A 12,182-nucleotide genomic window follows, 5' to 3' on the forward strand; every position below is an offset into this window, starting at 1 on the left:
AAGTCTTCCATTCGTTAGTCATTTCAGGTGGATTAGAACAGGCTTAGGTTGTAGTAGGCATAGATTTAAGAATGTAATGATAGTAGGCCAAGTCAGGATACTGATAATAAAACGTCATTGATATTCAACTACTCATCGGAGCAAGACGTTTTATTTGGAGCTGCTACATTGGTGACGAGTGGTGAAACGTTACCCGTACGTGTTTAAAGACAATTTGAAGTTCATCAAATAAGACGAGGGCGAAGGTTAGAGCAGCAAGGCATCACAAGTCGATTGGACGGAAATTTTCTTCAAGTTGTGGAAATTGTTTGAAACGTCAACATGTCCATGGTAACGAATATTTTTTTTCTTAGTAACAGTTGTTTGAGTTCCACTAGTATAACTTGTACATTCATTTTGGAAAATGTGAAGTTTTAAATCTTTCAATGTTGAAAATTGAACCTAAATGAAGGGAATTATGGAAAAATATCCAGGCCATTTAGGTAGATAAATGTAGGGAATAATAATTCCAGGCCATTTGTCTGAAAGTCTACTGAGGTGAGGCAATTGAAGTGTCTCTAAATGAAGGGAATACAAGTTCCAGGCCATTTAGAGAGTCAAATGAAGGGAACAAAGATTCCAGGCCATTTGACTGATCCCATATAAGGGAAAAGCGAAGGGAACTTCGGGTTCCAGTCCACTATGTAAATTTATTTTAAAATTAAATTATAATTCTTATATTAATTAAAAATAGATAAAGCTAGTGAAAAGTCAATCAATGAAATCGTGTGTGGTTTAATGCGAACAAATATTCAGAAAATTTTAATTACAGCTGAATTTCAATATACTGCCATTCCACGAGTCTGGCGACGGTCCTACATCTGTGCGATGGGAAGAATGGAAAGGACAATTTTTATCATACCTTGCGCTAAAAGGTGTTAATGACCACGATGAGCTATACAATGCGTTGATGTGTTTCGGTGGACCGGACGTTCGGAAAATTGCGAAAAATCTGGAGGTATCTGGAAGCATTTTGGACAATCGTTACCGGGCGGCAATGGAGATATTGGATAATTATTTCTCACCTCGGATGTCACTCCGATACGAGAGATACAAGTTGCGTCAGCTCAAGTTTAATCCCAAGGAAAAATTGGATAAATTTGTTCCACGCCTCAAAACTCAAGCAACAGCATGTAACTTCGAAGATCAAGTCAATGAAATGATAATGGATCAAATAGTGTATGCAACCGAAAACGATGATAAACTAAGGGCCAAATATTTAGAAGCTGATGTTACTCTTGAAGAAATGTTGAAAATTGGGCGACCTCATGAATCAGTTTCCGCACAAGTGCAAGAATTTCGTTCAAGGTCCTGTCAGCTTTCGGATTTAAACGATTTGAATGCGGTTTCTAAATCAAGCAACACTTCAATGGACAACAAAGGTACGTGTACCCGGTGTTTGGGAACTCATATTTCTGGTGACCAGCAATGCCCTGCTCGGGTCTCTCGATGCAACAATTGTGGGAAAGTTGGTCATTTTGCACGTTGCTGTTGGAAGCCGCGTAAAAATTTTCATCCGTATGGCCAACGAGAAAATCGGAAAGGTGATGTTAAGAATCTCGAATCACCAACAAATCGTTTTCAGGGTAAAAATTCGAACAGAAAGCACAAATTCGTAAGAGAAGTGGATAATGTTACTAACACAGTAGAGATTCGCGAATTGTTTCATCTGGACGGTAAACGCACAGTGATAGCTGCAGTTGGTGGTGTAAATTTTCGGTTTGTGGTAGATACTGGTGCTGATGAAGACGTCCTTAGTACAATGGATTGGAAGACTCTGAAGAAGGTGGGATTTAAGGCATTCGACGTACGAAAGGGCAGCAGTAAAATTTTTCGAGGATATGGATCCAACCGTCCGTTGACAGTGCTTGGAGAAATCGATGTGGAAATCATCATTGGAGACCGGACCTGCAAAACAACGTTCTTTGTAATCGAAAATGGGAAGTGTTCCTTGCTGTCTGGAAATTCAGCAGAAAAATTAGGAGTGGTGAAGTTTCTTAATGTTACAAGCAGCAGTGCCATGCCCTGTATCAAAGACATGACAGTATCTGTGAAAATCGATAAATCAGTCCCTCCGGTTCGGCAAGCTTTCCGGCGCATACCAATTCCCCTAGAAAAATTAACGCTTCTAAAGTTAAAGGAATTAGAGGAACAGGATATAATTGAGAGAGTTAATGAAGCATCGGAATGGGTTTCTCCAATGCTCATTAAAAGGAAAAGTGCTAATGAGGTGGAGGAAGAAGCAACAGTAGAACCGGTGGAAATTCGAAGAAAAAGACAGAAACGCAAACCTGAATATTTAAATGATTATGAAGTTTATAAGATTATTAAACAATTCGGATATTCGGATTTGAAAGATCGTCGGTTACAGTGGCCTGATTACTGAGCAGAAAAACGCGGTCCCAGGTCCTTAAATACCAAAGAGATTTATGGTAAAATCGCTTGTGTATTGTGTATTTTGCGAAACTCGTTGTTGTCGTTGGTTCCGGGTTTGAATGGATACAAAAATTTGAGCAACGGTATTATGTGATATGAGGGGCTCGGTGGCCTTAGAGCAACCGTATTTGCTTACTGAGCAGAACATCATGAGTCTAATCTCAGGCCCATCCACATTCAAGATTCGTCAATCGTTTTATTTGTTAATGTGACTACATGGTAATAACAGCAACTCGGTGATTAAAAAGGTGCTCGTCTGCCTAGTGGCAAACGTTTTTGCTTACTGAGCAGAAGACCGTGGGTTTAGTCCCAAGCTCCTTCGCGTTATATGATCGTTAGGACATCAATTCTGCTTATCGTTTACCAAAACGAACCCTGCTGCAACCCAACCCTCTTACCCAACATCCCAGTGATTCCTCGTGGAAGTGCATAGGTGTTCTCGGCTTCCATCAACGCGAGTGTCATGTCAACACAATCCTTCCCATTCCTTTCTTAACCTGTGTTCGGGCGCGGCCGGCGCTGGTATTGCCTAATTTAAGATCACCAGTTTTTACACATTGAGGATGATTGCTAGTCCCAAGCATCGTCTATTGGTTCTCTGTGTAATTACAGCTGATCTGGTAATAGCAGAGTAGCAACCGTGGGCGGTCAATCAAGCTCAAGCTCAAGCTCAAGGAAAATACGGTTCGAACGAAAACCAAAATATGGATGAATATCTGACGTACGCTAGATGCGGGTTGGAAAACTTTGTTAACTGTTTTAGGGACGTTATTTCGAGCGTTATTTCGTTTGTTTAACTCTCGGTTTAACTCCTTTCATGCGGACTTGAAAGATCGTCGGTCGTAGCTTGTTTTGATGCCAACACGGAGAACAAATTATAGCAGACGCAATTATTTTTCCGGTCAAAATAACTATATTGTTCAATTGTTTTAGAGATAACTCGAAACTATAGTTGATTTGACTATATATAGCAGCATAGTTCATAGCTGGCTCCTCGGTTGGCTCAACTATATTTTTCAGTAGATGAACAAACGTTAAACTTCAAAATACAACTATGCTTTAGTTGATTCAAGGAAACTATTGTTAGGGAAGCAAAATTTAACAATGTTTATTAAACGAACTACTCTTCATTATCGACATATTAAGGAAGTTTGTTTTGCTTCTTTATCGATCTCAAAAACACAACTGCAAAATCATAAAAAAAGTGAACAAGAACATTCAACTTAGATTTGAACCGTGTTCATCTGCGTGAGAGCCAGCTATCTTATCGCCTGTTCTACGCATCACAAGTTAAAAGTATGTGGATTTATGATGATCACTTGAAACCAAATTATATAAATAAATTACATTTGACGATTGTTATAATTGATAAAAGTTATAGTTGAATTGAGTATAAGATGAACAGTTGAATCTATTAGGTAGATATGATTGAGTTGACGGTCAAATTAATGTTAGAATAACTATAGGTTTCTTTCGAACAACCATATTTTTCCATGTGAAAGTAACTATTAGGATTGTTATCTCAACTTAACGAATTTGTTCTCCGTGAAGGGCACGGTTGCCTTAGATCGGCCGTTATTGCTTACTGAGCAGAAGACAGTATAGGTTTCATCTCAGGCCCCTTTACATTACTAAATTGATAGGGTCGACTCATTTCCCTTCCAGCCATTGCAAAAATAGCAAGTCTTATTCACATTGCATCAAAACTACGATCGCATCACTTATCAAGATGAATCCTAATCCTACGAACCCAACCTACTATCAAAATGTTCCTCCTGTGACCTTTGTGGGGACGATGGGGAAGCAGAGGTAAACACGGTCCCCAAAACAACAAAGGTCGCTCTAATATCATAGAGGTAACTCTAAGACCAGAAGGTCCCGAAGAAAAGTACCAACAATCAATACGAAACTAACGATTTTAAATTGGCTCATTACTTGACTAGCCTATTGGTCCCAAGCAAATCGATTAACGTGCCCCATTCTAGTATAAATTCCAGTACCACACTATGTTTGTTTTGATTCACTATAAAAGTTTGACAGATAAAATGAGGGGTTCGTGGATTTTCCTATGTTTTGAGGGGTAAATCGATTAGCTTGGGACCGAAGATAGTACCAGAGCTGAGCCAAAAAGTTGAGCACGTTTCTTCGGGACCTACTAGTCTTAGAGTTACCTCTATGATCATACTTGCCCCCATCAAGGCACATTTTCCCAGGTGGAAATGGCCCTTACGTACTATTTAATTTCTATATTTAATACATAGATTCGATGAAGCCTGAGTCATATTATGGTAATGAAGATAGATATATTTATGAGTAATAAACAGACACCAGAAGCATTGTTTGCACAGAGTAGAAGGTATACAGTGTATCTCAAAAATTATCATACATCAGAACATAAATTTTAGAAAAACGGCTCTAAAAGCACAAGTTAAAAAGATACGTCTCTGACTTTTTGGCAGCTGACTCAGCATGCATTTAACAATTATTGGCTCAGTATTGGGCATATTTGGTTGAGTTTACAAAAAGTGGGAGCAATTTAAGAAAAACGCCTTTTTCTTGAAAAACCTTATATTCTTGATATAAAATGAATATAAATTCTTGTATTTTACGTACGAGACTGGCGGCAGACGGCAGGGAAGTTTCACCTGTTGATTTATGTAGCATATGCACGCACTTGGCATCACCCGTCATAGGTTCTCCGCTATATTGTGCATTGCGCACATTATAAGTGCAACGAAAAATAGGAAAGTGTGGTGTATTCAGTGCACTTATTCCTTGGCTTCATTTGTTAGCGATTCCGGACTTTTGATGCTTAGTATATGTCTATCTGTTTATTCGATTGAGCCTGTACAAATAAAGTAATTATAAAAAAAAAAAATATGTCTATCTATTTAAAGCCCTCTTTAGGTCTATCTAGATGGTATTTACGATTAACCTAAGTAGTATTTACTAGTCAGAAAACAAACAGAGTAAGCACCGTCTATGGTAGTAGGGAAATTTGATTGATTATTCTGAATATTTTCAGTCGTAGGCTGGATCGTATTTAAAAAATCGAAACATTTTCAAACCCAGCCCAGACCATTTATCCATCTGAATGGGGATCGAACCTTCCTCCTCCTTTCACATGATGTTTACAAATTAACTATACGCTTTAAAAATCTGGAATCAGACACCATCGACTGATATGAGTTTACATTAATGACCATTCAATGCAACTGCCCTTAGTATTTAAATTATCACATCTATGTCTGGTAAGGGTGTAAACTGCATTCATGCAAAATCAATTAACGCAAGAATTAACCAGAACCTTGTTTCGAAGAAAAGACGTGAAAATATCCACCAGAGCTGAGTTTTGCAATGGGGGTGTCCCCGGAACGAATGAGTTATCAACCGGCATGATCGATTGGTTTGAGTGACAGGCGCCGGCCGCCACCACTTTGAGTGGTGCGATAATTGCTGCACTGTGAAATGTTTCTCAGCTTAGTAAACAAATGGCGGCACAGTAGATAGCATTATATTATGAGGACTAGTCTTTATCCCAGGCTCGATCCCAGGTCTATACTATAGCCATGTGGGTTGGGCTGTATACAATTTGATTCTTCTGAATTTTGATAAGTAACTTGTTGATGGACAACTAACAATTAATTCACGCTGAACAATTCGAACGGACCAATGATAACCCATTGATCAATTCTCTTAATTGAGTTTCTCTTTCGGTAATTATTTTGTAACTAGACTAGAAATCCCAGGGGGACCCTTTCCCTGTCAACGACATATAGATGCACCGTAGCAATCAAAAATAAAAGTCATGTGACACGCTGTCTTCTAGCAAGGGTTGTAAGATAATTTAGGTACAAATCCCTGCTGCCGAATTGTATTTTGTTTTCTCACGGAGAACAAATTCGTTAAGTTAAGATAACAATCCTATTAGTTACTTTCACATGGAACAATATTGTTGTTTGAAAGAAACCTATAGTTATTCCAACATAAATTTGACCGTCAACTCAATCATATCTACCTAATAGATTCAACTGTTCATCTTATACTCAATTCAACTATAATTTTGATCAATTATAAAGGCCCAAGCGCCATGTGGGCGGAAGTGGAACCGAAATGGAAAGTTTGACAGATGTCACAAATTACACCAAGATGCCTAACCGAAGTTGATTTGGTTCTAACTAGTTTTCAATCCGACAAGTAGGCTTTCTCAGATCGGGTTTTTCCGCTGCCGCTGCCGTTCCGCTTCCGCTGGCATTGCGCTTGGACCTTAACAACCGTCAAATGTGGATTTATTTATATAATTTGGTTTCAAGTGATCATCATAAATCCACATACTTTTAACTTGTGATGCGTAGAGCAGGCGATAAGATAGCTGGCTCTCACGCAGATGAACACGGTTCAAATCTAAGTTGAATGTTCACTTTTTTTAATTTTGCAGTTGTGTTTTTGAGATCGATAAAGAAGCAAAACAAACTTCCTTAATAAAGGGTGTCCACGATGAAATTGCCACACACAAAATTGATTCGCAAAATTCGAGTTTTCATCCGATTGCCATCAAATTTTCTGGGATTGAGAAATAACTATTAAACTTCATTTTACCATTTTACTCGTATTTTATTTACAGTCCATACGCAAATGCCCGCATCTTGGCCTTAACCCCGGCCATAAGATTCTGCACAACCTGTGAATCAACCGTTTTTTGCATGTAAACCCATACTTTCTTCAGTTCCTCGACTGTCTTCACTACCTTAGGTCGTTTAAGAAGGTGCTGCTTCATAATCGCCCAGTACTTCTCGATGGGGCGGAGCTCCGGAGTGTTGGGAGGGTTGAACATTTTCGGCACGAAATTGACCTTATTGTCCGCATACCACTTCAGCACGTCCTTGGAGTAGTGGCATGAGGCCAAATCCGGCCAGAAGATTGTTGGGACGTTGTGGGCCTTCAGGAGAGGAAGCAGCCGCTTCTGGAGGCACTCTTTTATGTACACCTGTCCGTTCATCGTGTCCTGGGTCACGAAAGGTGCACTCCGCTTCCCGCACGTGCAGATGGCTTGCCAAACCAGGAATTTCTTCGCAAATTTGGACATCTTCTGAGTGCGGACATGCTCCGGAACGCTGAACTTATCCTTGGCCGTGAAAAACAGGTTGCCGGGGATCTGTTTGAAGTCGGCCTTCACATATGTTTCGTCGTCCATGATGCAGCATTCAACTTTCGTCAGCATGTTGAGGTACAACTTCCTGGCACGGGTTTTGGCGGACTTGTTCTGCTTCTCGTCGCGATTAGGGGCCTTTTGTACCTTGAACGTTCGAAGCCCAGCCTTAGTTTTGGCCTTCTGGACAAAACTTCGGTTTAGGTGCAGCTTCTTAGCCACATCCCTAACGGAGGCGTTCGGATTTCGGTTGAAGGCCCCAACTACGCGGTTGTGATTTTTGGTGTTGTATGGAATACTTTTTCCTTCACTTCTGGGCTTCCGATCGGTGGTCAACCGTTCCTCGAACCGCTTAATCACTCGCGACACCGTGGAATTCGCGATTCCCAACGTTTTAGCGATGGAACGATGCGAGAGATCCTTGTTCTCGTGATGAATGCGCAAGATTTTATCACGCACGAGCTGTTCTTTCGACTCCATTTCCGCGAGTTTTGATCACAGGACTTTAAAACTTGCAGGATGTAAATAATGCACTATGAACTAAATCCACCCAAATTTTCATTAAATTCTACCCAACGGTTAAAAAGTTAGAGCAATTTCATAGTGTGGCAATTTCATCGTGGACACCCTTTATGTCGATAATGAAGAGCAGTTCGTTTAATAAACATTGTAAAATTTTGCTTTCCTAACAATAGTTTTCTTGAATCAACTAAAGCATAGTTGTATCATAGAGGTAACTCTAAGACCACTGGGTCCCGAAGAAAATCATTATTATTTTTGGCTCACTCAGTACCAGAACAACGGTCCCAAGCAGTCCCAAGCTATTTCACTCACCCCTGCATGTTCTGCATGAATCCACACACCCCTGATGTTATCTGTCAAACTTTCATAGCGAATCAAAACAAACATAGTGTAGTAATAGAATTTCAACTAGAATAGGGTACGTTAATCGTTTGCTTGGGACCAATAGGCTACTAAAGTGGTGAGCCAATTTAAAATCGTTAGTTTCGTATTGATTGTTGGTTGTATTTTGAAGTTTGACGTTTGTTCATCTACTGAAAATATAGTTGAGCCAACCGAGGAGCCAGCTATGGACTATAGTTGTTGCCCTCTATATATAGTCAAATCAACTATAGTTTCCGGTTATCTCTAAAACAATTGAAGAATATAGTTATTTTGACCGGAAAAATAATTGAGTCTGCTATAATTTGTTCTCCGTGCTCCGCCCATCTCTCCCTCTGAGTATTTCTTATCTTAACTCCTATATTCATCCCATTGATGTGAGCTACGAAGAAATTCTTGATTGCTGCCTCCGTAAGAAATCTTCAGAAGAAAAGATGAGCGGAGAGAACTGTCAAAATCTAAGCCATTCGAACATTCCCATTAGATCTTTTCCGAGGATTTCTTATTCTTACTAAATCATATTTGCGAGTATTGTAATATTGTATTGTAAGCAAATAGAAATTCAATCACCTTAATTTTTTCTGTGCTTCTAAGATTGAAATAGTTTTTAGAATCAAAAATAATATTGTAATTCTATTGATTGATCGATCTTTGTTGGTTCATTGAGATGCACTCAATTATTATTTTGCAAGTACATATTAAATCGAATAGAAAAGGAATGTGAAATGCTAGCATCTAGCCAGGGTTGCAAGCAGTGGTGGGACGAATAATTCTCGATTACTTTTTCGAAGGGACGTATCAGCTTTTGTAAACAATGCATTTGATCGTCGAGTAAGCGTAACTGGTAGCTCGCCTACGCACACTAACACCAACAATCAATACGAAACTAACGATTTTGAATTGGCTCACTACTTGACTAGCCTATTGGTCCCAATCAAACGATTAACGTACCCCATTCTAGACAAAATTCTATTGCTACATTATGTTTGTTTTGATTCGCTATGAAAGTTTGACAGATAAAATGAGGGGTTAGTGGATTTTCCTATGTTTCGAGGGGTGAATCGATTAGCTTGGGACCGAAGAGAGTACCAGAGCTGAACCAAAAAGTTGAGCACGTTATTTCGGAACCTTCTAGTCTTAGAGTTACCTCTATGCTATAATCACAGAGAACAGACGTTGAGACCCGAACAAAATTTTTGTAAAAACTAGTGTAAAGATTCCTATTCGACTTAAGCGCTACTAACGGCGACTTCCCCACTTAAAACCCCTCTTTGACAACCTGATACCAATAGGACCAATAGGCTAGTCAAGTACACACTTAGATTTTTTCGCCGAGATGGGCACCACCGAGCAGCTCGGCATTTTATTTTGCTGGATCTCAGTGAAAAACATGCCGAGATTCAGCTAACAAACGGGAATTTTGCCGAGATCTCAGCTAACAAACATATTTTTGCTGAATTTCCAGCAAAATAAAATGCCGAGCTGCTCAGTGGTGCCCATCTCGGCAAAAAAATCTAAGTGTGTAGTGAGCCAATTTAAAATCTTTCAACCAGTGAGCACTCGTGTTTATTTCAGTTACCGTGGGACGTAATTTGTGATTAGTCCCGGTCCCTTTCAAATTGTATCATTATTTATGTATGGTCCTTATATTTGAAATGACGTTTCAAATTCATCTAGTGATGGCCGAGTTTCATTCAAATAATTCTTTGTTTTCACCGGTTGCTAACACCATACACACCGAGGGGGACGACTCTATCTACGATGCAGGAAATATTGTGTTTTGCTGTGGCTAGCTGCGCGTACGCTGAGTAGATAGAAAGAAGATTTATCACGATTTTGAAGATTTCCTGCAAAAAGATGATGCGCGATGCAAGTAGATGCGAGAAATGAAAGAAGATTTTTCGAAGATTTATTCGCTAGTGTGAGATTTTTTGAGCATCTAGAATTGAGATTTAGATGTGTCGCCCACCTCGATACACACTAAGATTTTGTTTCCGTGTTCGGTAAATTTTACCAAAATCAGAATAGCTGAACGTTCGGTAAAACTTTGGCCTTCATTTAAAGGCTATTGAATTTGAAAATAATATCAAAACAAAACATGTTCAACCTTGTTTAAATGATCAAATCTTGTCATTTTAGTGGAGATTTAGTTTCAAAGTAGCTGAAAAGCAATTGAATTGAATTATGGTGCATGAAACTGATTGCAGCATAGTGACGCCGGGTAAAAATTTTGCACCTACTTGTACACGCTCAACAATGATTGACTGTTCAGTAAAATTGAATATGAAAACTCAATACTCTATTTGACTGAGTCATTCACCGTAAATCTGCTATTTTACGGAAAATTCATCAATTTCTATTTCCGTATTCAGTGGTTTGTTGCAAAAGCTACTGAACATCAGTAGTTGTATTGAGAAGACCTGAATGTTCGCTATTTTTTGTGATTTACAGTTCGTAAACTATAAAAAAAATTACCGAACAGGGAAGCCGTGCACACTAAGATTTTGTTTTCGTGTTCGGTAAATTTTACCGAAATCAGAACAGCTGAACGTTCGGTAAAACTTTGACCTTCATTTTAAAGGCTATTGAACTTGAAAATACTTTCAAAACATGGTCAACCTTGTTTAAAGGATCAAATCTTGTCATTTTAGTGGAGATTTAGTTTCAAAGTAGCTGAAAAGCAATTGAATTGAATTGCATAAATTTTACCGAACAGTTCAGCTGTTCAGATTTCGGTAAAAATTACCGAAGTCGGCGATAATTTCTAAGTGTGTGATTAAGTGTGTGAGAACCAACATTTGGAACAAGTCTTCCCTGGTTTGTTGTTTCTGAGTTCTCAAGAATTCATGCAGGCAAACGACGCTAAATATTATCAAATTTCCAAGAAATGCCTGCCATTCAGAGATAAGGGCTGAAAAGTTTTTTTTTTTGGGTATTCCCAATTCGTTCTATTTTGTGATAGTGTTTCGCCGAAATCCGGCTATCTACCATTGAGTATGCTTTCTCACATAATTTCTCCAATGATGTCGACCGACCCACTACAGAGACTCTGTTACGCTGCGCAAAGCGAACCTGCGCACAATTCTCGCGTCACTTTTCAAATAGACCAATTTATAATATCTACCATTTTAGACAGATTATTATTTTAACTTATTTTTACAATACAGTTTGCAATACTATTTTTAATGTAGTCTGTAAATAATAACTTTGAAAATTCAGTAGAAACGGTAAAACTATAACAATACAGAAAATAAAACCACATAGAACGCTTCGACTAGTCAAGTTGTACATCGGACATGTTACATTGGACGATTTTTCTCAATGACATAATCAATGAGTGTTACATTTGACGTTTTATTCTACATGATACTAGATTCCCTTTCACAGATATCATAGTAGAGTACCTAACTTTAGATTGGTCCCGCCGTTAGAAAATAAGCACCAATCATGTTAGGCAGTCCGAATGACCGAAGTAACAATCATGTCATTTCAAACTGTACATTGGTCAATTTTTAACCAACGATTATTTTAAATAAATGAAAGTAAATTTGGATGGGTTTTTTTGTGTTATACACAATGATAGAAGAGCAATAGTTTGTATCGCTTAACTCGTTTTGTTCACATGTGTTACTTAGGACCTTTTGTAAAGTGACGC

Source organism: Ochlerotatus camptorhynchus, unplaced genomic scaffold (assembly GCF_037179485.1).
Source record: "Ochlerotatus camptorhynchus isolate MF236.1 unplaced genomic scaffold, CSIRO-AGI_Acam_v1.1 ptg000101l, whole genome shotgun sequence".
Classification (NCBI taxonomy): domain Eukaryota; kingdom Metazoa; phylum Arthropoda; class Insecta; order Diptera; family Culicidae; genus Ochlerotatus; species Ochlerotatus camptorhynchus.